The sequence below is a fragment of the Anser cygnoides genome, chromosome 12 (genome assembly GCF_040182565.1).
Source record: "Anser cygnoides isolate HZ-2024a breed goose chromosome 12, Taihu_goose_T2T_genome, whole genome shotgun sequence".
NCBI lineage: Eukaryota > Metazoa > Chordata > Aves > Anseriformes > Anatidae > Anser > Anser cygnoides.
This window is the reverse complement of record NC_089884.1, coordinates 585,838-612,761: the sequence shown is the minus strand read 5'-3', so window position 1 is coordinate 612,761 and position 26,924 is coordinate 585,838. Positions and strand designations below refer to the sequence as shown.

At 47.9% G+C, this 26,924-nt stretch overlaps 1 protein-coding gene across 5 annotated transcripts in view; it reads left to right on the top strand.

Annotated features, from left to right (window-relative positions):
- Positions 1-26,924, top strand: part of ZFHX3 (zinc finger homeobox 3) — a 543,893-nt gene that overhangs the window by 402,959 nt on the left and 114,010 nt on the right. The window lies entirely within an intron of this gene.

Sequence of the window (26,924 nt, the reverse complement as noted above, 5' to 3'; positions counted from 1 at the left end):
TCTCGAGCAGAAGTGTCTAAGGCTGAAAGCTGCTCAGTCAGTGTTTACTAAAAGGTATCTAGAGTGGAAATGTAAATCTGCCAGAACAGATCTTATGTATGTTTAGGTTGCCTGAGTTACCTCTTGTTGGAAACATTAATGCTGGGTCATTAAGACTGTCTCCCTTCTACTGCTGGTGCAGGCGTTTCTTTCTAAATATTGATGTAACAACTTCCTCGCTCGGACGTGGTTTGCAGCCCTGCTGCTTCCATTGGAAGAGTTCCTGAGCTCTGCCGCCTTGCCGCTGCGCACGTTCTCATGCACACGTGCATGTGCACGCACACGCCGGCTTCCAGCCGGGACGGTTCAAACCGCGTGGGTTTGTGCTGTCCTGCGCCGCAGTCGTCCTGGGAACATCCGTCCCCGTGGCCGTTCTGCTAGCCGCTTCTGCGTCTGGTGAAGCCGAAGTTGTTTTTTTCTGTGATGTGGCCGCACTCGTACATGCGATTCCAGCTGACGTCTCGCGGTGCCCTTAGAATGCCATCTATTGCTTCCTTTCCTTTAGAAGCACCCTGAAGTGCATGCTCAGATCATACTTCGCCATTTTCACAGCTGCGTTGCGTTGTTTATTCTTCCATCCTGCCTAGCACAAGTCTGTCTCCTCCCTTATAATTCCTTATTGGTAGACCCTGAATTTATTGCAGAAATTCATTTTTTCCCCATTACACTGTTGTGTTTAGTTCCTTTCCTGATATTCTGATCCTCAAATCATAATTTCTTCTTGTGTAATATTCTGGTCTTCCATTGCATTGGTCGTGCTTCCCAGTTTAATTTGATCAACAAATATCCCTCTGCCCGCTGTTGCAGCAAGGCCATCAGTGAAGTTGGTTAGAGAGACGATTCCCAAGACCATTCCAAATAACTTTCACCCCGAGCAGTATTTTCTTAAAATCATCTTGTTGTCTTCTCGAGATCTAATTTCATGTCTTAAATTTTAGCTTGTCCCCCTCTTCTCCAGCTGAGTTCCCCATGGTACAGTACTGAATAAGGAGCAGTTCTTTTTGTAAAGAAAGATACTGTGTTAGCGTGCACAGTGCATCTTGGATAAACCTGTCTTATGTTTTATCCTGATTTCTGTGTATTGCTGCCTCTTTAATTATTCTTCCTTTCAGAATGCTTACAGTTTTGTTTGTTACTGAGATAAAGCCAGTAAGACCATAGCGGTCTCTTCCACTTCCCCCCGCCCTCTTTTAATACAGGTACCCTGTTTGCTGTCCTGTGCTTCTTCACCTTTCCCTTGCTTAAGTCCCGGTGTGGGACTGTGCTGGGAAGTGTGTGGTGAAGCAGAGGAACAGAGTTAGAGGAGGAGGAGAGGCGGTGGTCTGCGCTGCCGAGACGCTCTGGTGCCTGCGCTGGGAGCAGCGTCCCCTTCCCTGCCAGCGGCGTTGCTGCGCGTGCTGGCGGCTCCCTGCAGCGTCCTTCTTGGGTGGTGTGGGTGGAACGGAGGGGACGCCTGAGCAGCTCTGTTCCCTCCGCTTGGCCAGAGCTCGTTTCTTCCAGCACCCGGAGCAGGGCAGCAGTTGGCGCTCTTCGGAAGGGCCCTACCTGACACCTGGGGGCTGCCAAGAAAGGGTTTCCATCTGCACCCGACCTGGCCCAGGCTGTTTTGAAAAGAAATACTTCCTGTGAGCAGTGGTGACTCGTGCTGGCAAGTTTGTGTCCTCTGGAAAGGAAGGTCTGAAGAGAAGCAGCACGAAGCCTCTGGGCTGTAAATTGAAGCTCTGTGGAGCCGAGTGACCTGAGATCAAGCACAGGTACACAATGCGTCCTCTGGTTTGGGTGAGCACAGGCAGGGCCGCTCTGCATCCTTCTTCCCCACCCAAGGCGTAGGCTGGGGAGCAGCCACTTCTGTTCCCACAGCTCCCCCAGGGCTGCAGTTGTGGGTCTGCTGGTATCCGAGAAAACGCGAGGGTTTTGTCGTGTTTGGGGAGCTCAACACAGCTGAGGGTGTACAGAAGGGATTGCTTGCGGGTGAGGATACCCTGAAAGGATGTTGCGACACTTCAGGTGTACCTGGATTCAGTTCCTAAAGGAGTGCTTATTCCTTCGCACACTTTGCTAAGGTGCTGGGTGAAATGAACTGACTTGTCCTTACCTAGCAGAAGGAGAGCTTCTCAGTGTGCTGGTGTTACCCCGAGGCATATGCTAGGAAAGGACTTCGTCTGAGATGCGAGTTTTGGGGTTTTCTCTGCGCTAACATTCCAGTACTACTGAATTTCTGGAATCTGCTGAAGAACGGGAGAACAGTCTTTGGGAACTCAAGAGCCCAAGGAATGCAGACGCATAGTGAGTTCAGCAGTAGTTCCTCTCATCCTTTGGTGTAAACTTTGCAGTCCATCCTAAGCACCCGTTCTCTCCCAGCAAGCTACAAGGGCCAGCCGTTCCTTTGAGTCCGTGGTAAATCCCATACCACGATCAGCTTTTACCATAGGATCCGACCGTGAGAGCTTTGCTGTTGCTTGGAGAATAGGCTGAAGATGAGCAGTCTGTGGCATAATGCATTCTGTTTAATACCTCCGTTTCTAAATAGCAAGCTTTCATTATTAATAGTCACCTGATGGGGAGGAACATTTTTCCTGCCTCTCGCAGTCACAAGAAAAAATACATTTTTGCAACAGGCCTTGCTGTGAGGCCAGTGAATGTGGAACGATTTTTTTGGCTTGATTCTGAGGTTGTTTTCGGTTGTCTCAGCTGTAGCTCACTGGTGCTGAGCGCTGCTGCTTTGGGGACGGTTCCTTTGTACCTCTCCACCTTCTGAACAGCAGAAGGTCTGTCTCTGGAGCGAAAGGAGCCACACAAGTTCCTTAATTTTGTGGCAGGCGTGTTTCGAGGCTTAGGTAAGTTGCTGGATTTGAGGGAAGCATGAATCATGCTGGTTAGCTGGGAATCTGATGAATAACCCTGCTGTGTGGTTACTGGAATTGAAGGCGATGTGCCTGTGTCCCTGAGAGGTGCTGTTGCTCTCTTGTGTCAATTCAGTCTTCCTGAAGAAACGTGGGGTAATCTTGGACGTGTGCGATTTGTTACGGTTTTTTGGCTCGTAATCCGTTAATATTTTTGGGACAGTTTTGGGAGGTATTTACTCTGCGTGTCAGGAGTTACAGCCATCCGACTGTTGTGGACCGGTCGGAGTCACTCACTTGGGCTGGATACAGCCCTAAAAAGTGGGGGGAAGAGTTCAGTCTCTTGTGCTCCCTGTGGACAGGCCTAGCAGAGGAATGGCCATCGCGTGGTGGAGCTGCTCTGGGCTCGGCGCTTCTTTGGTTTGCTGCAATGGGCTGGGGGTCAGAAACGGTGAGGACCCAGCCCTTCCTTCCTGAGCTCCAGGCTGCGTGGGTGCTCCTGCGGACGCGCCTCGCCGTGCCTGGAAAGATGGTGTTAGCAGTCTACAGGGTTTGTGCACATTTGTCCCTAGGTCTTCATGCGAGGTCCCTAAATCTTCAAATGCTGCTGCTATAGAATTCCAGAGGAGACTAGAGAGCCCGAGACAATTAGGGGCAATACTGGCCAGTTTAGCACCCAAGGTCACGTTTTTTGTGCTGATCTTGGGGGCTCTCAAGAGGCTTGGTGCTGCAGCAGACCTTGAGGTTCCACTGGCAAGCGGTTGTAACACAAATAGCTGCTCTTCGGACAGCACTGTGTGCTTAAAAGTGAAAGTGAAATTTCACTTTTCTCCCGACTTTACTCTGAGCAAGACTGTAAGCATTAAATACGTAAGTGTAATATTGAAACTTAATTGTAATCATCTATCTTGTTTAAAACATCTGAAATAATGCAAATCCTGATGAAGCCAACGACCTTCTCTGGAGTGATCTCCCAAACGTGCTGCTGAAGGAGCAAGTTAAAAGCAGCAAGTGGTCAGGACAAAACATACTTTTACCCCAAGAATTTCTTCAGGCACGTTCAGCACCTGCCCCGTGTCACAGAGCTGTGTCTCGGTGACTGGTGGGAAGTTCCCTGCGCGGCAGCCAGTGGTGGGTTTGTTCTGACAGGTTGTCCTGCTCATCCTTTCAGCTTTGTTTTCACTCACTGTGACTAGTTTTCCAAAATTTTGCTGCATTTACGGTCCATGATCTCTGGTACACAGAGACATCAGATGCTTATCCTGGTGTGTATTCTGGTGCCCTTCTCCCTTGCATCTTTCAGAGGTGGATCTTCATCAGCTTCCTTGTGCTCTAGACCTCCTTGATCTTTTAAAGCTGGTTGCTATTCCAGGTGCTGTTTGCTGCGTACCCATGCCAGCTTCTGACTTGTACCACATCTCGACACCAGCAGTGCTTGGTACATAGACAGAGTTGTGGTTTTGACTGGTCGTTCTGGCAGCTGCAGCTTATGATAAAAAAGAAAATCAATCGCTGTCGCCTTGGACCCCAGCGCCAGTGATTTCACAGTCCACAATACATCAGCTTCTTCCTTGTCAGAGGATCTTAGACTCTGGACGGGCCCAAGGGTTGTTATTTGAGTCAGGCTGCTACCAGAAAGCTAGTCTGATTTTATGGCTAGTACGGGTAGCCACAAGTTTTCCCTGCCTGAAGACACGAAGGTGAGACCCAGGAGACCCTTGGATTCTGATTTTTGGTTGTTCCTTCAGTGCATTGGTTTGTAGCTTCAAAAGAAGACCAGAGGGTAAGAAATGCAATTTCTTGCAATTACTGTTGCTGTATGATGACACGCAGGAAATTCCCTTATGTCTTTGGTCCTCTGGGGAATTCAGAGCCATCACGTCAGCTCTTGGGCCGCGCTCAGACGGCCTGCAAAGGCCTCGTGCATCTCGCAGCTCGAGTTCAGGGCAGTGGCTGCAGCTGAGATCGTCTCCCTCCTTTAGCAAAGGGAACTGGTCTGCAACTCAGCTGTCAGAGCATCCAACTTGGCATCTCGTGTGCCTGTTGTGAAGAGAAACTGTTCAATAGTTGGTAGAGGTCTTCAGGTGGTTCTTCTTATCTCTGTCTGTGCAGACTCGTGGAACTTCCTCCAACCCTGGTGGGAGTGGCGGAAGATGCTGTGCATGGGATGAGCAGAGGGAAGAGAACGGTGTGCTTCTTTACCCAAATAACTAGCTAGTGAAAGATCCCCGAAGGTCTCAGTTTGCATGTATTTTATGGATACTATGCATCTCCAAATGCAAAATACTGCTAAGCTGAGGTTTTTTTTCTGTAGCTGTAGTCCTTGGGGGAAAAAGGGGTTGACGTACAGTCTTAGTTTTCATTTTTCTTATCATTCCCACTTTCTGTGATGTGTTATTTTTCCAATGCTACCCTTTGCTGTTGCTACCAGAGATATTTTAAAGTAGGATGGAGCATTATCTGTGGTATTACCTATAGTAATATGGGGTCACGTAATCACAGAATGGCAGAGGTTGGAAGGGACCTCTGGAGACATCTGGTCCAACCCCCCTGCCAAGCAGGGTCACCTAACACACGTTGCACAGGATCACATCCAGGTGGGTTTTGAATATCTCCAGAGAAGGAGACTCCACAGCCTCTCTGGGCAGCCTGTTCCAGTGCTCCGTCACCCTCCCAGTAAAGAAGTGTTTTCTGATATTCAGCCGGACTTCCTGTGTTTCAGTTTGGGCCTGTTGCCTCTTGGTCCACATCAGGAAATGATTTTGGTAACAGACTTAAGGAAATTTTATTTGTACAATATCTGTAACTTAATCGCATCCCTTTAACAGTTAGGGGGTGAGGAGAAGATGCTGCCGAGGCCTGAAAAGATGGTATATTGGTAGGTGCCTAGATCCAAAGTGGCATTTCCAGATTGCAGAGAGCCCGGGAAAGGGTCTTGCGTCATCTGTGGCAAGAGATGAGCTGTGTGGTCCACCAAACGCTGCTGTCATGGGTTGGACTGGTTTCAAAGGCTTGAATGCTGTTTTTATGTCCCCTTGGAGCTCAAGGAAGATCAAACGCATGGCTGGCTGGGCTCCAGCTGACTCTTGCTATGTTTTGGCTCGTGGTATCACTGAAAAGGAAGGACCTGAATCAGATTGAGGAAAAAGGGAAGGACATTTGGACAGGATGAGACGGATGGTCAGAAGGTGCTGCAAGTCTGTATACCAGCAGAAGACTACCAACATGTGAGTAGAGGACACATAGGGTTTGACCTTTCTGGAGACATTGTTCCCAATTATCCAGCGTGTTGCTGTTACCAGAGCATATGTGCATGAGGGAAGAAGCTCAGCTGAAAGAGAAATTGTAGTGGTAGTGGTTTTGGTGCTGGAGACTTGGGTTCAAGTTCACCTTTTCTTCATGTTCCTAATGGACTTGAGTAAACCACTGGCCTTTCCTTACTCCACTTCTCCAAAGTGGAGGAGAACTCCTGTTTTGGGGACGGTGTTCAGTGGTGTAAAAACCTCCAGAACTGGCCTGGGCTATCCTGGGCTTATGGAGCTGAGCACCCTGTGCTGCCTGGGCTTTGCCCATGGTTTTTTGGTTTGTTTTTTAGCTGGTCAGAAGATGCCATTTTCCCTGTAAGCACTGCTTTCTGCAAAGCAGGAATAATACTGTTAAGGTGAAAGTTGAGCATTGTCATTAGATGTGTTATGTCTAAAAGTATTTTTCTTTTTGATCAAGCCCTGGCTTGGATTTGCATAAAAGTATGAGGGGAGGGTTCGCAGTGTTCCTAGCTCTGTTGTACTTGCTCTTTCTTCTTGGCTGAAATTGCAAGGAACCTTAGCTATCTCTGTCTTGAGTCAGTTCTCGTTGTAGAGTTTTCTTTTCACAGCTAAAAATTGGTGTTTGGTCCATAACTTCTGGGACTGGATATTGCGTGCATACTGACTGTTTCCTCACTTTTGTTCAGTCTTTAACTAGCGTATAAGAGTAATGTAAACATACCTCCATTTTTTTTAACTCTTCTTTTTTAGTGGCAAACTTACCAGTAAAGTCCTCTGCATTGTGACAGGGACATTTCTGTAATAATATGGCTTGGAAAGCATTTTCCTATTTTTATTGGTAAATGGCAGTCTACAAGCTTATGAACAAGCAGGCAGACTACTTCTCAGCCTCCCTTCAAAACCGATCATCTCAGTGAATGACTTTGACGAAGAGCCACAGTCATTTAGCCTTTGATACGCAGGACGCTGACTGGGTGATATAGTGATTCCTTTAGCCTTGCTTTCCGTTACGTGGCTTTCTGAAGGCTTGCTCCTTATCCTCACTTACCCAAGTAGCTAAAACCTGACCTGCAAGTACATGGCAAGATGCCTGCTGATTCGCCCTGCCTGGTAGGCAAGAGATGTGGGGGTGAGGAAGAGAGTTTGTAAATTAGAGTTGTTTTGTAAATTAATTCATTCTTTGTCCAACTTATGAAGCTGGTACATCTGCCTTGTGGCTAGGCAGAGAGGAGAGCAAGTGCAAGGAGAGAGCAGCGAAAGGAAGTCATGCAAAGGAGATGTCCTGCATGATTAGATGAAGCTTCCCAGGTGGGGCTTCTTAGCAATCTCTAGGTTTGGGATTTGGACCCTCCTGACTGTGAGATCAAGCAAATGTTGCTAAATACTCTGGGACTTCTGCCTGTCTCTGAAAGTTCTCATTGAGGTATTGTCCTCTTGGTTGCAGTGTTACGGGTGTGCTTTGGCTCTGGATCACATGCTACGACTATTCACGCTGCTAGGGGAAGAAAACAGAAGGAAAAAAAAGAGATGGCATACAAGCTTTTCTGTTGTTGGATGGCTCCAGGGGGGCAGCCACAGGACTTCAGCACTGGGCAGGGCTGCTCTGGGATGAGCAAGTTTGGAGGTAGTTATTTCTTCCTGCTTCTCCTAGGAAGGTGCGTGAGCAGGGAGGTGTTCCTGAGAAAGAACTGCAGGGCAGCATGTTCCACAGAAGCTCTCCTGGTGGATAGCTGTCTTCAGGTCATCCTTTAAACAGGCTTGTTTCAGTTTGTGGCTGAAAACCCTCCAGTCCCCTAGAGCTGCAGAGATGAGGATGGATAGGCCAACTTTGCTGTGAGCTTAGGTGCCCTGGGGAAGGGGTCAGGCAGGGGCTGGTTCTCGTTCTGACCGTGAGCCTCCCAGCGATTTGGCTTCCATCTTCCAGGTGGGAGGAAAAAACTCTTCTTCCCCTTCCCGTGTTTTTTGTCACTGCCTCTCATTGTGTGCTGACAGATGCCCTCAGCCCTGGAGAAGGATGTCGCTCTCCAGCACGTTCTGTTACAAAAGTTTTAAGAGAAAGCCCAGTCTCTTCTAGCCCTCATGTACTGATAGCTCAAGGGATAATTTAGAGTTTTCTTATGTAATTGTTGCTGACGCATATGTCTGGTCTGGAGCAAGTGTGTCAAAATATTAATGGCTGAGCCCTGCAATTTTGAGGTTGAGGAAATAAAATCAAACATGCCAATTCTCACAACAGGTTAATTCTGCTCGCAGCTTGCGCACCATGTGATTGAAGTTGACCAGAGTGCCCTCAGTTTTCTTGGGGAAGCTGTTGGAAAGTAAATGCGTCTTCATTGACTTGTAATAATGAAGTTACAAGTCTCGAAAAGGTGCACGGTGTTCCAGACTATTTTATGACAGAGATTTTTTCTTTCAGTAAAGGTGACCTGTCTGACTTTTGCCAACTTCAGAAGTGTTGATCATGGTCATTGTACGTATATAGGGATCTTGCATTATCCCCGTAGCACAGTGACACAGCTAGCGGTTGAGTATGATTTATGCAAGAGTTTCATTGTTCTCTCTATTTTGAACCTTGACAAAGAGAAAGAAAAAGCTATCTTTAGAAACGGAGACTGGATTTTAAGCCTCCTGTTCAGATTGATGTAGAAGTGGGGGATTTCTCGGGTCATTCTCTTCCACCTCCTTCCTTTGTTTATATCAGTGTACAGATCAGTTCAGTTGTTGAACAGGTTTTTCCTTCCCACCTGTTTTTTTTTATCTGCAGTTTTTCTTATTTTTTTTCTCACGCTTTAAAGAATTTCTCAAGGAATAAATTATTTGTACTTTGTTGACACTTCACTTCTATTCCAGTTTGCAGTTGACTTTCTTGTCAACCAGACAGATCTTTGCACGCTGTGCTGCATGGATTTCCTTAGGTGGCTACATACTATGTTGGCGAGTTCTGGCTTCAGTCTGAAGTGTGCTGGTCTGGGTCCTTTGTAGATCCCATGGAGTGGTTTCCATCACTGGGACTGGTTTTACAAGGGAGCCCAGGTAACCCACTGTCTGTTCCACCACACATATTTGGGAGTTTTCCTGCGTGACTATCAGTTCACTTCCTGCAGGGTCAAGCTTAGTGCACATCCCTTTACTTGTTTTCCTCATTTTTGCTTTCTTAAGCTTTTCCTCCCATTGCTGCAGCTAAGGTATGGCTTCTGTGGATGCACGTCTTCCCCTGAAGCCTCCTAGAAAGCTGCTGAATGCTTCATCCTCAAAATGTTCATCGTACGAAGAATTTTTGTTGCAGTAAAAGCAATGATTTAAGTGTTTTCAATGTCTGAAGTCTGTGAGATCACTCAGACGTTTCTGTACTGGACAGTTAGCCTGTAGATTCACTGCCGGGATTTAATTCGAAAGGCAAGCCAGGCCTTTAGCATCGTCTTGGGCGAACACCTGTGCTGTGCTCCTGCTACTGCAGTGGTGTCTCTGACCCTGGTAGCACATGGTGTAGGTAGGTCTCGGTGTGCGCAGACCAGTTATAATCTTATCAGAGGGGGAAAAAAATCAGCTGGATGAATGACAAAACCCACCAAAAATAGAATAAAACCATGTAGTTGTGAGGCTCTTTTTTAAAGTTGTCTCTCACAGAAAGCATTGTGCTCCTGGAAGGGAGGTGTGGAGGAGGCTGTATTTCAGTAGCAGGGGCTGGGTTTATTTTATAGCACACTTCATTCTGTCTGTAAGGGGCTTTTTGCCATTTGGCCTGGGCACAGAAAAGTCAAAAGAAATGCTGCCTAAAAAGTTTTTTGTTCCCTCTCCCCGAGGAGTCTGACTGAGCCCTCACCTGCTGGAGAGGAGCCCTGCGTTCCCAGGTTTGGGAGCCAGCGCTGTCGCCTTGGGGCTCTTGGAGCAAGTCCCAGCCTCCGCGTGTTTCAGTCTCCTCTCGCTCTGCCGTGCACCTTCCCTTCCCTGGAGCTAAAACAAGAAGCCAAGAATTAATTGTTTTGTGTTTCCTTTTTTCCCCCTTGATGCATTGTGGTCTGATCAGTATCTGGGCTCGTTGGACACTGGAAGCATTCACTTCTCCAGAGAGAGGTGTTGGAAATGCAGCGTGTGGAAAGCTGGGAGGTACCTGAACGCAAGGCAAGGGGTTGGAGCGGGTCGCAAGGGGATCCTTCCACTTGAGCACTTGCTGGGCTCCCCGTGGCACTGCAGTTGGCGGCAGTGGGGTAGCGTGGAAGTACACCCGTGTTTGGCAGGACTGAGACGTGTTTAGCTGCCGGCATGCAGGAGCTTTGAAAGAGCAGGATGGAGCAACTGGTGTCAAGCTTTGCAGCATCCTAGCCTTCACTGGTTTCAGGCAATTGAAACAATGGTGTGCATGTTCTTACTGGATTGCAAGTGCCGGATGGAAAAAAAATGATGTTCTCAGGAGTAGGTGGCCCATGGCATGCCTGGGGAGGGAGGGCAGGAGGCTTAGAGCTGGTACTCAGCCCCGGCCAGAGTGGGGTGGTGGAGGACGCGTGCGAGACCTGGTGCGGCGCTGAGGGGCGCACAATCGGCTTCTTGCTGAGTCTGGCTCCTGTGTGCTTCTGGTTTCAAACCAAGCCCAGAGAATTTCTTGTGCTGTCTTTTGTCCATTACTGCAGGCTGCAAACTGAGATAATATCCCGCCTGTGCAGGCTAAGTAAGCTTTCCAAAACAGGAGGTGGAAACAAAATTTAAGTAAGTAAAGTTTCTTTTCACCATCTATCAGAGAATTTCACTGACACAGAAATTAACGTAGTATGCAGAAAGGAATTGTGAAGGAAGAAGAGAGAAAAGTACAAGGAAGAAAATGCAAAGGGGAGCAGCATTACAAATCTGAGTGGAAATGATTACGCTGGCGTTTTAAACCTCCTCATTCTGTAAAGTGTAGGATTGTCAATATGGGTCTGGAATACCCTGTCTAATGGATGTCTTGTATTCCAAATACAAAGCTAAATTGCGATAAATGTAGTGGTGTTGGGTAGCTTTTGCTTCAGTGGAGCTTACCGAGACACAAAGAATCTGAGGGAAGGAACAAAATGCGCCTCTTAGATTCAGCATACAGTACAATTGTAATAACAAAATGAAAGCTATTAATTGTTTTGGTAACTTCGTTAGTTCTTTACCTGTTCACTTCACATGCGTTAGACTTTTGGACTTTATTGTGTACCTGAAGTCCTGTAAAATTTCAGCCCTGTAATCTGAGACAGGGACTGGATTTGGGGAAGATGAGGGAGAAGCATCTTTGTCACCTTTTATTACTTCTTCATATTTGGTATATATTTTATTATTCTGCCCTCCTGGCATGGGAATGGAGTGCTGAAGGTTCAGGTGAAGGTTCTTAAAGGAGCTCCCAAGTCTTGTGTGTTTTAGGGCAGTGTGATGTTCCTGACTGAACAGGAGAGCAGGATATTAGGTACAGTCAAACCCTAATTTTCATCAGTGTTGACTGAAAGATATTGGCTCTTCATGGCTTGTTTCTAACTAAAGCTTGATCTCTTTACACTCCCTTGTGTAGCTCATCTCTTGATACTCTGTTGTGTATGAATGCTGGGGATGGGGACGTCGTGGTGCCCCTAGGACAACCCTTTGCTGTGGTGTCCTTCTGATGCCTTCTTTCACCTTCTCTGTCCTTTTGCTTTCCTAAAAATGGCCAAGGCAGCCTGTTGGGGCTTTTTGTGGATGTTCTCATTTCTGGTTTCACAAAGAAACACTTGATCTGGAGACCACATCTCTGGTAATTGTGCTTCATATGGACCTATTTTCTTATGCATTTAATAGGGCTCTGTCTTTACAGTTTGTACTTGGCCTGAACTCTTGAGTAAATTAAATTGACAGGGGCCTTCCACAAGTGAGATGGGCATTAAAATCTTTGACTTCCTCAGGGCAATTATTGTGACCAGGTGAGGAAGAGGAGGCCATTCAGCGAGTGATGCAGGGCAGAAGCGTTAAGACCCCTTCATTAGTAATGCTGAAGTTCAGTATTTTGAGTTCCCGACTTCAGCAGACCGCTCAGGCGGTGGGAATCCCAGGGTGACCTGCAGGCTTTGAGCACGGCCTCGAGATACCCCTTCAAGGGAGTTTCATTTAACCGGGTGACTTGCCTTTTAGCTCTGCTGAGAAAGGCATTTCTGAAGATGAGAAAGAAATTCCCCTAGTGCACCTTTTAATTGTTCATTTAGGAGTAGAACTTTCCTCCAGCTGTGAGGGCTTAAGGCTGCTGTAAAGTGCTAATTAAAAGCAATAGTGATAATGAAAACAGATGTTTTCAAGAAAAGTAAGTGGTACGGGGACACCCCTCTGCTGTCCCTGGCTCTGCTGAAGGTGGAGCACGAGCTGGTGCCCTTGGTGCCGCGCTCCCAGGCAGGCTGGGGAGGGGAGCGGGTCTTGGAGGCTCGCTCTGCTGTAGCAAGCGCAGGGGTGGCTCCGGGTAAGTCGGGAGGCACAGGAGAAAGCTCGCGGGGGCTGGCAGAGCTGCTGCCTCTCGGCGCCGGCCGCGGAGGGGTGGGTGCCGAGGGGGCTGTGAGCGCCCCGGGCCTGGGGCACAGCGCAGCAGGAGGGCCGCTTCTGGGCGCGGGTAGCCCGGCGCCGCTGGAGTCTTCAGGTGCCGCTACAGAATGAGCAATGAACAATGTTGAAGGCAATGAGGGACGAGCATTGCTTGATCCACAGCAGAGTCAGCTGAGTACCTCGCGGTCCCGATTTCTGAGCACAGAGGTATTAGCAAGACAGAAGGTACAGAAGACCACTTGGAATTTTGTTGACTGTTTTTGGCTGCTGTTAGTTTTTTGTTTTGTCTTAAGAAAATAGATCTGTTCCTCCCATTGCCTGGTTTTTGTCAATCTGGTGACCTTCCCAGGCTGTAGAGGGAGACGGTGGGTGTCTGAGGGAAGGGCTGCTGTTCCGTAGTCACCTTCGAGACTGTCATCTGGCTTGTCCTCGTGTGCTGCAGGACAGCCTTTTCTCGCTGCCAGAAAGGGTGTGAAAGTTGGTATCTTTTGTAGAGCTTTCAGTAGGTGGCAGGAGACATACTTGTTGCTTGTCCCTCCTTGACTTTAAGCTGTTCGGGTGCTCCGTCCGTTGTTAGAATGTCCCCCATTTCCTCTGATTGCATGGAGGAGCAGAACAAAGTTGTTTACGAAACAAGAACTGTTTTACAGAATATTGTTCTAGAACAGAGGAAATAAAAATCCAAGCATGCCTTCGGGAAGTGCTTCCGCCGTGTGTCTTGGTGAATACGGTCAGTGGGGCTCAGCATGTTTCCCAGGGAGGACCTGCGGGGTTCTGGCTCTGTGGATCATGCCTCGCGATCAGCCAACTGCCGTATAAAGGGGAGGTTTTGCTCACTCTGGGGTGGAGAAGCGTTGATAAAACAAGACGCGTTACGTGTAGAGCTGTGTGTTAGTACTTCAGATGGAGAAGTCAGCTTTCAGAAGGCTTGCAGCTGTGGGCTGGTGTGAAGCTGGGGTCGGCTGTAAATAATCGTGGGTTTCCTAAGAAAAACAAAGAACGCCTTGTCTTGGGGAACCTGACACACTGGTGCTTGGTGCTGGCTGCAAGTTGACTCTTCTGCTCCTTCTGGCCCTTGGGGGAAAGGGAATAGTAGTGGCTGGCCCTTTATAGGAATGATGGGGAGGGTTATCTACTCCAGTTCGTTAGACTCTAATTATAAAGGATTGTTTTGGTCTTGCTTATCTTCAGGATTGCTGATAAGAAAGAGCAGCCTCAACCCTCTGAGACCTCTGTGATGAGTTTCGTGAGGTTCTGTGGCCTGTCAGCAGTGCTTGGGGGTGAGCGGGTGAGAAATTTTAGAAGCTCTTGGCCAAGTCTCCAGTCTCTAAGGCAGCGTCTGTGTGCTGTGACCTGTTTGCTCATTGAAGTGCCAGTTTGATCACATTGTCAATTCCACCATTAACCTTTTACCTGCTCTGCAAGCAAGCTGGAGAAGTAAAATACCTTCCTCACCAGTTTCTTTTGATACAGATGTGCATGGGGAAGACCAGCCTAGACAGAAGGGTGCTTCAGCGATGGAAGGGTGAGAGGGTTGTATAATGTTCTGGTTTTGGTGCTGAAGAACGTGGCTTTCCGCAGTTCGTGTATCCTTCTCTGACTGTGCTTGTGGCAGCCTTTAAAAAGAGGGGAGTGGGGGGGAGAAAGGGCTGGGGAGAGGCACCAGGGAATAGGGGGCCTGGGGCAGGGAGGTGCCAGGGAGCAGGGAGGTCATCCCAGTGGTGATGGGAGAAGATGTGAGGAGGAGGAAGAAAGAGCTAGAACATTATCTAGAAGCACCATCAGTGGTGTGATACAGGTTGAGGCCAGTCCATAGTAAGACTGCCTTGACTGGCATGAAGTCTATTTTGCAAATATAGACTCGGCTTACTTAGAGAAAGTGACCTGCTTGCCTGAAAGCAGCTAGCCAGAATAGTGGAGTTCTGCGCCGAGTACCGCGTGCAGCCCGTAGCATATGGGCCTTCGGGTTAATACCTAAATGAAGCTGTCAGAGCCTTGTCCATACTGGGAGATAATGGGACCTGTGCTTCATAATTAGTTCCCGTAGAGCTGCTGACAGAACCCTGGAGCTTCAGTCCTTGTTAAAACTCATTTTCAGCTGTGATTTGATAGCAGTGTTAGCATGGAGCCCAGTTATGTTATAGTTTCCATTCCTGCTCCTGTTGTTGAAGTAAGAGATGCTTTTGCCAGAGGAGATGCAGTCAGGCAGTTTACATTTTGCTTATTTTCTGTAGGCCAGTTGGTACATGTTATTGTGTTTAGTTCAGGAGAAGCTTTTTGGTATCTGTAGTGTTGTCTTACTTTTTCCTGGTAGATAAGCTGCTCATCTTGCAGGCACCTGGTGCCGAGTTGCTGTCATCTTCCTTGTGGTATGGCCTGCACGCACATATACCCAATGTCACACAGAGGTGAATCTCCCAAACTGAATATATCTGGAGTTCGGTTATCTAAAAAAAATTCTTAATGTATCGCACAATAATTTCAGCCCTGGAGGGGAGAATTCTGTTAAACTTCCTAAAAAGTAGGTAGATAAACCGGAAAGTCTAAAGAAAAAAATTATTGAAATACTGAAGAAAATCTTTTGAAGTGGGAAATTTAGGAGTTTTGATTTTTAGCTGATCAGAGGGAGGATTGAGAACTGAAGTTAGAGTTTTTGGTATTTCTCTTCCTTCCCTGGGAGGGGTTGCTCAAGAGAAAGGTGAGCATAGGTCTGTGCCTGTAAGAGTGGCATCACGATACAGGGTGTGCGCGTGATAAATAGTTCAGGGACTACCTCTAGCAATGTGACCTTCTCCATCTGAGCAGGAGCTTGGAGGTGAAGGTAGCCCAGGGTTAGTGCTCTGGAATAGCAGAGTGTGGAGGACTTTTACCAGGGTTCAGGAGGTCCTCAGACAGAAGATTAAGACCTGGCAATGCTTATTTTTGTAAAAAGCTCAAGACAGCGCTAGAAGCATCTTGCAGGCACCCTGCAATTATCATAATAAACAGTTTTATCATCTGCTTGGCAATCAATAATGTGGCTTATGCTGCTTTAGTATCTCACTGGTATTGATTACCTTAACAACTGTGCTGCGGTCAGCTTCTGTTAACCCGTGCTCTCCTGGTGGGGTTGGCTGTCCTGCTGCAGGAGGCAAAAGACTTGGGTTTCAACCTAGATGTTCGCAGAAATTTAACAGTGGGCAGGGTCAAAAAGAGCTTTTATTTGGAGATGCTTGATGGTAGGATTTTAATCCGGGAATGTGAAATTGAACACAAAAAATCTGCATACATGGTATTTTAAAATAGAAGGATTGAAATGTGATTCGTGGTTTGGGCTAAAATCAGCGTGGGCATGTAACAGCATTTTGTAGTGCGTTGTTGGAAGGGGTTTCACCAAAGTAGTGCATGCACTGTGGGTGCTGTCCTTGAAGAAGACTGCTATTTCTTCAGTGAGGTTGTAGTGCTTTGCCAGGTCCTGGGCTCAGAATGGGACTGAAATGGGAGTGTGTGCTGGGCATGCCCTCAGCTGCTTCTGGGTCTGCTGGGACTACCCGAGAATTGGGTAATTCATGGGTGTGCTGTCACATCTCGTACTTACCTGACCTCTGACAGCAAATGCTATCTGGTGGCTGTGGAATAGGACGTGTGCTCGTAAAACCCCATTGATCCTGCAGCAGCCAGCAAGGCTGAGCTGGGAGAGCTAAATGCTGCCGTGTGTACCAAAGACTTTGTTTCAACTAAGTGAACCCTTGGGGGTGTTTTGACAGCATTGCCTCAGCTTCTAGCAGAGCAGTCAGCGATTAAGAATATCAGGTTAGTAGCTTACTCCATTTTGGGAGGAAGAAAGATGACTATGTCAGGATCCAGATGGGACTTTAAGACAGGACTTTGTGGGATTTGGGTGTACCTAGATAGTTGAGTCTCATGGCCCAGTATTTCTCCTAATGGAATTTCCCATCATTTACTGCCCTGCTGATTTCTGATCAATGAAAATAAAATTGCATTGCCTCCTGAGAGGCTCCATGTATGGCTACAGCCTCCAGCTGTGTCAGTTCCGGTAAGATAATCTCATCAGGCGTGCAAGAGGGTAATAGGAAATAAAAATAAAACCCACAATTAGCAAGAGGGCAAGCATCAGAGTAACGCTTTCAGTCCTGGAGGTCTCAAAGCACGTGTAGCAAGTTCCTTCCCCACCCTGAAGTGACAGCTGTGAGGATGCCTGGTCCTACGGGGGTGTGCCGTGATGCCTCTGTACGTGGGTTTGGGAGTCTGTACAGACCCATTGGGCATGTGCTTTGGAACTTGTATTTGTCTGAATCCGTGTCAGTTCTCCCTTGTGAGACAGTTAAACTTTCACGAGAGATGTGTTTGTTCTAAAGTGTTACAGGGATGTAGCAGCTGATAGAGTGGCTGCATTCTGTGGACCTAGAGAGCATGAACTTGAGACTTTGAGCCTGTTGAGTGGCGTGTAGTTATTGACGCCCGTTGGTTGCTGCAATCAGAAGGGTTTATTTTGACCAGATAAAGAAAATCCTCACGCTGTACCTGGAGTCTAGAACAGGGCAGTGTTTTGTAAGCAGGTGAGTGTGCAGATGCTCTCTTTGTGGGAACCTGGGACCTCCTGGACCTCTCTGATCTGCTAAAAGTTGGCATAAAATACAGTCTACCTGAGAAGCTTTCCCAAGCGTACTGGCAGATTTCTTCACCTGTTTTAGGACTCTATTTATTTATTTCCGAAGGTTCCGTCGCAGCACTGTGACTGTGACCAGTAAAACGTACTCCGTGCCAAAACGCTGGCAGCGCGTCTGAGCACATGTGCTTGTGACCTTTGCAATGGGGCTTCGCAACAGCAGCGTGTGATTCAGCGCTAACAGATCGGGCAGCGGCGGTGTTTGTCGAGGTAGCGAGCGGGATGGTTCCTGAATGACCTAATGCTGAGGTCCTGTCTCTGAGCGTGCTCTGGTGGTGCAAAGCACAGGCTTTCCCGAGGGGTGGGAAGGAGTGACCGAGCCCGGGACCAGGCAGCGCGTCTGTTTCCTAACAAGGACTGGATCTGAGCCCTGGCAGAGAAGATCGGCATGACTTACGAGTCTAACTCTTACCCTCTGTTTGGCCCTTGACACTAGTCTGGAACACATATGTTGTTTGGGTAAAAGAGCAGAAAGGAAGGAGCGCTGGCAGGGCTTCTTGCTAGGCATGAGAGTCTGCAGGCTGTGTGCTGTGAAGAGTATTGCTAGGAGGGTGCTGTCTGACAGCACAGCCTTGGCTTTCCAGGCTGGGCCATCTGAGGCTGGCTCTGTCTGCTTTTGAAGTCCTGTTGAGGGCCTGGTTGGAGTTTGCCTGTGGTGGTTTATAAGAGTCAGCTCTCTGTACAGCAGTGCAAATGCCTCCAGTTTCTTACTGGGTGGGACTGCCCAGCACATCGAGTAACTGGAAGGAGGGGAGAGGGTCAGCAAAGCCACAGAAGCCAGCTGGAATTTCTCACTTTCAGGAGTCGCTGCTCTGGTTTGCATCCTGTAGTCTTACTATACGTGCTACGCTGTGGCAGTGATCTGGTGATTTAAATACATATGAACTATCAAAGTTGGTGTTTAAAACTCAAGTTTTAATTCAGGGCATCTCTGTGGGTTGGATGAGTGTAGGTGTTACCTAGTGCATGGTCTTGCTGGGTGTAACTGCACTTTGTGGTGAGGGACAGGGGGCCACAGAGGAGCTGTGACAGCTCTTATCGGACAGGTTACTAGGATAAAGATGAAGGAGGGGCAAAAAAAGGCAAGCTTCAGACTGCAGCAAAAGGAACAGTGAGACCACTTTCGCTAAGAATGGGATTTGAGGAACTGTGGAGTCCGTGCAACTGAGTGAAGCAGCCTGTCCCCAATAGCTCTTTGGTTAATTTTGGAGTTAGGTCAACAACACTGCGCTGAATATGTGAACCAGATGCAAGTGTAGCTATTTATTCAGCAACAGAGTCTGGAAATGACATTTGACAAGAAACGTTGGGGTTTTAGAGCAAAGGGGTAAATTGCACAACTGAAGAATCAAGGAATGCGCAGTGTTTTAAAACAAACCAATGTGGGAACACAATCTGAAACTTCTGTCGTGTCTGACATAAGAGAAGGGAGGTTCGTGCAGGACATGGAAAACAAGCTCCGTGTCCTGGGAGCATGAAAATGACACGTCGCTTATAAACTAAGCAAGTGTTTTACTTTGTTTTGTAGAGAAATGCGACTTAAGCTAGTCTACCTCCACTGCAAAATACTTTTGCTCCAAAGAGTGCCTCTGGAGGAATAAACGCCCTTTTCCCCAGCTGCTCACTTAAAACCCTCTGGCACTCCTCTGGATTACTCTGTTCTCAATGGCAGTGGGTTGGTGATTATATAAATATTTTTGTGTGTAGTACAGTAGCTGGCTCAAAGGGATCAGCAAACTTGGAATAATAGTTCATAACAAAATGTTTTCTGAAAAGCTCCCTGAACCTTGCATTTCTCTCATTGGCTCAACTTTAGCTGGTGTGAAGGACAGAGGAAAAAATGTGGATAATGCAGAAGGTTCACCTTCTCAAGGAGACCCTTTCTCTTAGTTTCATGCCAAGTGCTTGAGCCCTACAGCTTTCAGTCCTGTTTTGTTCAGCATTTCCTTTGCTTCCTGCTGCTTGAAAAGCTGTTTATGCTAATGATCCTGTGAAGATCTGAGGAACTTGCTGTGCTTATGCATGTGAGCCTGTGTGTAAGAGAGCGCTCGTATTCTCTGCCGCGTTAACGAGCGTGCGCAGTGCAGCGCCGGTTTGTGTTGTCAGCACGCCAGTTCTGGAGCTCTGTCGGCTGCCAAAGGCGAGCCCGCCGTGTGGTTGTCTTCCTGCAGGGAGAAGACCGTCCTGTCCTTTTGAGGTGCCTGATGAATCTCGCCTTTCCGTAGGCCACCGTGTCCTCCCTCATCCTTCCTGGGGACCTTGTGCCCTTCAGGACCAGCTGGTTAGAATCGCTTAGAAAGGAGAACGTGTGGTGTTCACAGGGACTCCTGCAGAAGCATGCGAACTCTGGGCTTTGGCAGGATAGTGAGCTGGTTCGTGAGTACTTGCAGCACCAGGACTCCTGTCATCAGGTATTTGAACCTGCGGGTCGATGTTGGTTGGACCCTTCTTCCACCAAGGGGCACGTCTGCTGGCTTCCTGGTGCGTGGGCACGGACGTGTGTCCAGATAGAAACAGCAGTGCTGAGCAGCGTCTGCAGAGAAACTCCAGGAGTTTCAGAGCTGAGCTTGAACGCTTTTGGTTGGTAAACCCAAACCTCAGATGAGGAAGAAGGCTAGATAGAGAGTTTGTTCAGGATTTGGCAGGGCCGGCACCTCGTTGTGAATATTCAGCAAAACTCATTTGTTGATGAGGCAACTCCACTGCGATCAGGTGTATGCCAAAACACAGCTTTGTCTTGCTTGGAAACACGCAAGATGCATCTTAATATGTGAAAAAGGGAAACGAGCTTAAAACTTCTTTTTAAAGCATTGAACTCAGCAAATAAATATCATTATTTTCAGTCCTCTTGTTAGGAATTCCTTAAGAAGAATCTCAGAGCACTGACATTGTAAAATGTGGACAAAAAAAAACATAGCTAGAAATCATTCTTCAAGCCATGCATCCGCATTCACTGTTGTACATAATTTTTGGCTCATTTATACCATTTTATCCTAATATTTCAAGTAACGTTGCAGACTGGTCAACATTTCCCTGCATAGTAATAATACTTACCAATCTTTCTGGTACCTTAATGAATATGAAAGAGCTGGCACGCGTATCTTCTGTATGTTAGAACGTAACGCGTTTTGTTGAAGCTGGGAATTGAAGCTATCTCTGTGTTGCCACCAAGCTCCAATATCCAGCCCTTGTTGCTTAGGAAATTGAAAAAGATCTTTCTATTCTAGGAAGTGACTTTCCACGTATTTGTGTGATAACAGCTACTGTATAAATCTCATAAAGTGACAACATGCTCACGCAACTTTGTTTTACCCTGGTTTGTGACCATTCTCCTTACTAAGTGAGGCAGTGTGTGATCATGTAATTAAAGGCAGTGTCATAATGCATATGTATAGAGGAGCAAAATTAAAGTTGCTTTGGCAACAACATACGTTCTGTTTTTCCTTAGTTTTTGAATTCTTGACTCTAGGTAATGATTTTTATCATGTTTTTCCACATGCAATTTCCTAAGTGTTACAAGAGTGCTTTGTAGCACGCCAGGTGCTGGGAAGTGACGCAGAAGGCTTTGATGCTCCGGGTTCGTTGTGTCACCACTCCAGACGGATTGGGTAACCGCCTTCTCCCCCCTCCCAGGCTTTCTGTTCCCAGGAGCATTAAGCTTTGAGCGGACCTGGACTTAGGGATTACACGGCTATTTGGCTACTCAGTAGCATGTCCACCCCTAGCTTTTTAGGCTGGAACCAGTGCCATCCTGTGCCATTCCTGAGTCAGGTGCTTCTTGGCCGACCCGAACATTAGCATCTTGCCATGCTGTGCCCTTCTGAGACATCTTAAAACGCCACAATGAGCAAGTAAGGAGGGGTGTGCACAGAGCTTCCGAGGCTACTCTCAGTCCCTGCGCTTTCTTTGTGCTCTTGCCTCTGACCCTTTCCTCTTCCCCTGCGAATCACCAGCACCTGTGCTAGAGCTAATCTAGGGTAGTCTCTCAGCCTGTGTTTATGGTATTGATTTATAGAGCGTCTGTTGGCACAACAGGTAGGTGTGTATTTGCAAAGTTTAGAGGCCGTTGTGCAGTTCTCTGCAACAGGAAGCACTCGGGTCCAGTTGCTGACTGTAAGCGTTTGCATAAGCCTTGTCTTTTGTGAGGCCATGGCATAAAGCTTAAAAATCAAAAGCTGGCTGGAATTTGTGAGGCTCTGCTGCTTGCCAGGATGCTCTGAAGGAGCAGACCCTGCTCATTACAAGGTTGAGCACTTCTCCGCACCGTGTGGGCTGTGGGAATAGGCAGGGGGTGGGGTGCCTTGCTGGGTATCTTCCAGGGTAATGGCTGTGGATGTAATGCATCTGCTTGTATCTTTTCCCTGTCCTCAGCACCCTTTTTTCATGGTGCCATGTGGGTCATTAGCTGAGGGAACAGTTTCTCACTGTCTCTTTCTCCTTTTGTTTTCCTCCTTCCTCATTGCTTCCAGTCTTGGTTTACTGCCAAACAGCCTCTTGTGAAAGGGCCGCCTAATTAACCCTGTGCTAATTAACAATTTAAAATTACACAGCACGGCTGTTCATATTTAATTCTCGGGAAGCCTGGGCAACAGCAGGAGCCCCCTCCTCCCTCCCGCTCTCCCTTCCCCGTGCCGCCGCCGCGCTGGGGAGGAAGATGCGCGGCGTCGCGGGCTGGGGGCTGCCCCGCGAGCTGCGGTCGGCTCCTCGGCGGTGGAAGCGTTGCTGTAAGATGGCAGTTCTGGTTGTGTGGAGGGCAAAACGGCGAGCTGCAAGGAGGTGACGGGGAGCAGCGGGGGTCGACCTCACTTGTGCTCTGGACAGAGCATGGCTGCAGACGGAGCAGCCGTGGTCGGTAGAAACTCCCGATGAAAACGTGGGGCACAGCGCAGTGCTTCTGGGCACGCCGGGCCCTGCAGCTGCGGTTCAGCTCTGGGCCGCTGTGGCTGCTGCTCCTGCCCTGGTAGGAACTCCCTGCCTGCTGCTGCCTGCGCCTGGGAGAGCCGTCCCAGCGGGTCCCAAACCTCCGAAGGGTGCGAGGCGCAGCGATGCTGCGGGGTTGGGTGCGCTGCCTGCGGGAGGCACGGCGAGCGCAGCGATGGGAGCCCTGGGCGGCTGCAAGCTGCGTGGAGCAGCCGTGGGACACGAGGCTGGAGAAGGGAGCGAGGGAGAGCCCTTCCCCGCGGCGGGGGCACGGGGAGTCTCTGGCGCTCAGGCTGTTCTCTCTGTAACTGGAGTTCATTGATTTTACGGGAAACCATGTTTACAGACAGAGTGCTGATCGACCTGACGAGTTGACTTCTGCCTCCTTAAGTAAGAACTACCTTTTCTTATTGACTGGCTGATAAACAGAGCAAAGAGGGCGGGGGGCCGGGGAGAGGATGGGGAGGTGTGGAGCGCGCAGGGGTTGGTCTGTCCTCGCCAGCTCTCTGCGTCCCCTCTGGGTCATTTAGGGAAGGCCTCAGAGGAGGGTGCAGGGCCCCTGGTAGTGGACCACACTGTGCTCCAGCAGAAGGCCTAGTTTGCATTAACAAGGAAATTGCCCCTTTCAGTTTAAAGGGATGATACCTACAGTTCGTGTGTGAATGGAAACAAATCTGCGCCTTTTCCTCCTTCAGCATCGTTCTTTAGGAATAGCTCTGGAGATGACGCTGGGTTTGAAAGGGGCTTGGCACGTGCCTGGGGGCTCTGCACGGAGCAGGCAGGCCGTGTTCTGACGGTGGCGTTTCCCACCTGCCCCAACAGGGCTACACGCCGAGCAAACAGAGAAAAGATTCCTTTAGAGCAGCACCTCCTGAGCTGGTTAACTGGGAGCGGGGGGAGACATGTTAAAGCAACCCAAGGCAGAAAAGCCCACCAATTAATTGGTAAGCGCTTGCAGGTTTGCCTGGCCTGGCCTGGCTCGGAGAAGAGATTGGCTTTCTTGTCAATAAACAAGTCCCCAGTGCAGCATCAAAGCCGCAGTCCTTTATCAATCGCGGCCTTCTCTTCCCGCATGTTCCTGTAACTTACCAAGCATTTATTACATTGATTTTACAATCAGGCTGTTAACCCTCCCGCCCCATCAGCCCTGCTAACCCTTTTGGCCCAATTGTCAGTCAGGCATCTTTCTGCCAATCAAGAGTTCTTGATAATGGAGATGCTCAGATTCATGTTGTGTGTTGTCTGTGCACGGTTCCTGGGGAGCTAGCTGTGCTTTGCTATTTTACCGTCTTCTTAATGATGATTTCTTTTTCTAATTTATTTATTTGATTTTCGGATTTTTACTTATTTAACGGCAGGGAATTTTTGTGCAGGCTGGCAAACTGAATGCTTTTTGTCGAGGTGTTTTGAAATTGGGGTACTCTTGTTCCACGTTGTGTTTTGAAGTCTGCGCAGATATTCCCAAAACTTTTCTTGGCAGAAATACAAGGCTTATAGAGTTTCTCATTTTACTCAGTTTTCACCCAATACGAATGTTTCAGTTTGATTTGGATCGCAGTTGTCAATACAAAGGTAGCAGTTAGGAGGAGAGGATATGTCATGTTGTGGAAGGATGAATATGCAGCTTCATTACAGAAGAATCTGGTATCAATTTGAAGAAAACGCATAGCTAAAGACATGTTTAGTGGGAAAGAGCTAGTAAGCAAGAGCTGTTACAAGGCACTGTTAAAACATCATTTTAGCTAAGGTAAGCAAAACGGTGTCTGGGATGAGTGAGCCTTTTGTGAACAGAATCAAGGTATTCCTTTCTTATTCCATTCAGCGCACCAGGTTATTTCTATTGCAGATCAAGCTGCTATTTATTCCCAATGCAGCCACACAGATAGCTGTGCATGGCATAAGGTCCAAGGAAGGTGGGAACTGGAAATGCTATAAAGCTGTGTGTACAAACACTTTGGATCGTAAAACCCTTGTGTCTCTGTGTCCCTCTGTAGGCAGCTGCTCTGCGCTTGCTTTGAGAACTGCTACTTTCTGGCTTCACAAGTAGCAGTAAATACTTTTTCTCAAGTTTCACCTGAAGTAAAATAGAATGGAAAACTGCCCAGATACCTTCAGGTAGGGATGTCCAGAATCCAAATCTGGTGGTCAGCAGTGTGAGAAAGAAGGTCGGGCTTGCTTTTGTCCAATTATTCCACTTCTGATTCCCACAACGCTGGAATAGTGTTTGGGTGCTGGGGAGCGTTATCCCTGATGCAGGGGTGAGGACAAAACAGAAGACGCCTCCCTCTGAATGCTGGAGTGCTTTCTGGTGCTAGCAGGGGGAGCTTTTGCTTTCCTCTGCAGCGGGAGGCTCAGCAGCACAGGGGAAAGGGCATCAGAAGCTGTTCAACAGCTGCTAGCCAGAAGCATGCGTGGCGTGTACTCCTGAGCGCAGGCAGGGGTAGCCCCAAAGGGAAGAGCAGTATTTGGGGGATAGGTGAGAGAGATCCTTTTCACACCTAGAGGGACCCCTCTAACATACTGTTATTAATGTTGATCTGTAATATCACAGGACTTACGCATTTACGTTATTGTGGATGAAGAAGGGCTTGGAGAAAGTGAAGGCATATAAATTCATGTGTTGTAAGCACACGCGTCTGTCATTCCATATACATAGTTACGTAGGAAACGGTATGAAGGGAAAAGAGGTCGAGACTTGCAGGCAAACCAGGAAAAGGAGGGATGGCTGCTGGTACTGAGGGAAAATAAGCTGGTAGATAATGAAAGCAGGAAGATGAGAGAGGCCATTTAACGTTGCTGCGTTTTCTTTTGCTTGAACTAGTTCAGATACTTCATTCTGTACTTCTGTCGTGTGTTACCAGCTTTGCAACTGATGAGGCATTCTCTGACAAATGTTTAGTTCTTTCCATACTTTTCTTTCTCTTTCCTTAGTTAAGTAAGAGTTGCACATCTGTGCAGCAGCAAGGTGCTGGCGCAGTTGCATGCAAGGTGTGCCTGTGTTACAGGTACACTGCTCTAAAGAAGCTCTCAGGAGTCTGCCGTATCTCATGGACTCAGATCAAGCTAGAAAGTACTGGAAAAAGTTTCAAAGTATAATTACAATATTTAATGTTTAGGTAGCATTTTAGGTTGTCAAAACACTAATAGTCTCTGAAAGAGACAAAGGGCAGTAGCAGGCTGTTAATGTGAATGGACTTCTCAAACCAAGAGAGCTTAAAAAAACCACATCTGTTTGTATGTACACAAGCATGCTTACATTTGGTTGGTGGAAGATAGAATTCTATGTAGAAGTTCCTCCATGGCATTGATAACCACGGATCTAGAGTACCAGTGGTTTGTTGATCCTAAAAATGTGGAGTTCTCCTCTGCTTTTACAGTTTTGACCCCGAGTTGTTTTTGGTTGTATGTTTTTTATCTGTATGTAGAAGGAAATCTGTTCAAAGGTTGAAAACCACTATTGCGGATGAGGTAGTAGGGTTTTAATTTCTGTGGGTGTTTTATCCCATTTGGCTTGCCCAGCATTTCTCTATAGGAAGAAGACTATAGAGATGCATCCTTGCACGCAGAATTCTTGGTAGGTTTGCAGCTGAACTGGCAATCTCTTACTGATCTGCGGTCTGCATTGTAGTGCTCCAGCTCATAACAGTAGCGTTTTGGGGACCTAAGCTCATAGGTCTGTAACCCCTAGAAAGGCTCATTTTGCCCAACAGGCTCCATTAGGATTGCAGCATAAGGGAGAACCCCAGGCTGCAGCAAACCTGGGAGCTGTGGATGTTGGCCGTGTTCAGCAGCCTGTGCTCACCGGCTGCTTGCCTCTTGGTGTGAGGTCTCTGGGTCTCGTACTTGGCGGAATAGAAATAGTGGGAGGGGTGTCCGTCCTTCTCCTCCAGGACCTGTATCATCTATTTGCGTTTGGGGGCTGCGGGGAAGCAGTTTGTGCTCAGGCTGCGTCCTGCAGGATCTCTGGGAGCTTCCTGAAGCATGTTGAGCTGACCACTTTCCGATCCCCAGGATGGACCCTTGTCAGATCTGGAATTTCCTGTTTGGTTTTTCTCCTGACGTCTCTCCTTTTAAACTCTGTCCAGAAAACAGCAAATAAATCTCCCGTGCATACTAAAACCTGTGACTCCAAAATTCTTGCTCTGGGTCTCATGATCTACTACAGAGGTGCACGTGTGAGACTGAGCCCAGGATGCTTGCTGTGCTCCCGGAACAGCTAACAGAGGGGAATTGCCTGAAAAGAACAGCATCTGACTTAGGAAGCCACAGATATGGGACTACAATTTTTACAAAGTTTTGAAGTTCTGGCAGTATTCTTTTGTAGCTTCCTAACTCTGCTTCTCTCAAAAGCTTTTCTATTAATCTTTTTTATTTTTATTTTTTGAAGATCTTTCGGGAGATCTAAAGCTCTGTGGGTGTCAATGCAGTTCCTACGATCTTCCTGTCCCCCTTCAGGGAAGGTGAAGGGGGAGGTTTTCCCCACCTTCCAGCTCTCTTTGATGAGCCTCTTGCCGTTCTTGCTCCCCTCAGTGACTCAGGGAAAGTGGAAGGTGGCGAGCACCTTTTGGTTGCCATTGCTCGTTTCCTGTGGTTGCACTCCCAGTGCAGCATCCTAGGTCGGGTCTTCTGTTCCTGGAGCCTGTTCCTGGAGCCTGTTTTGGGAAACCAGTT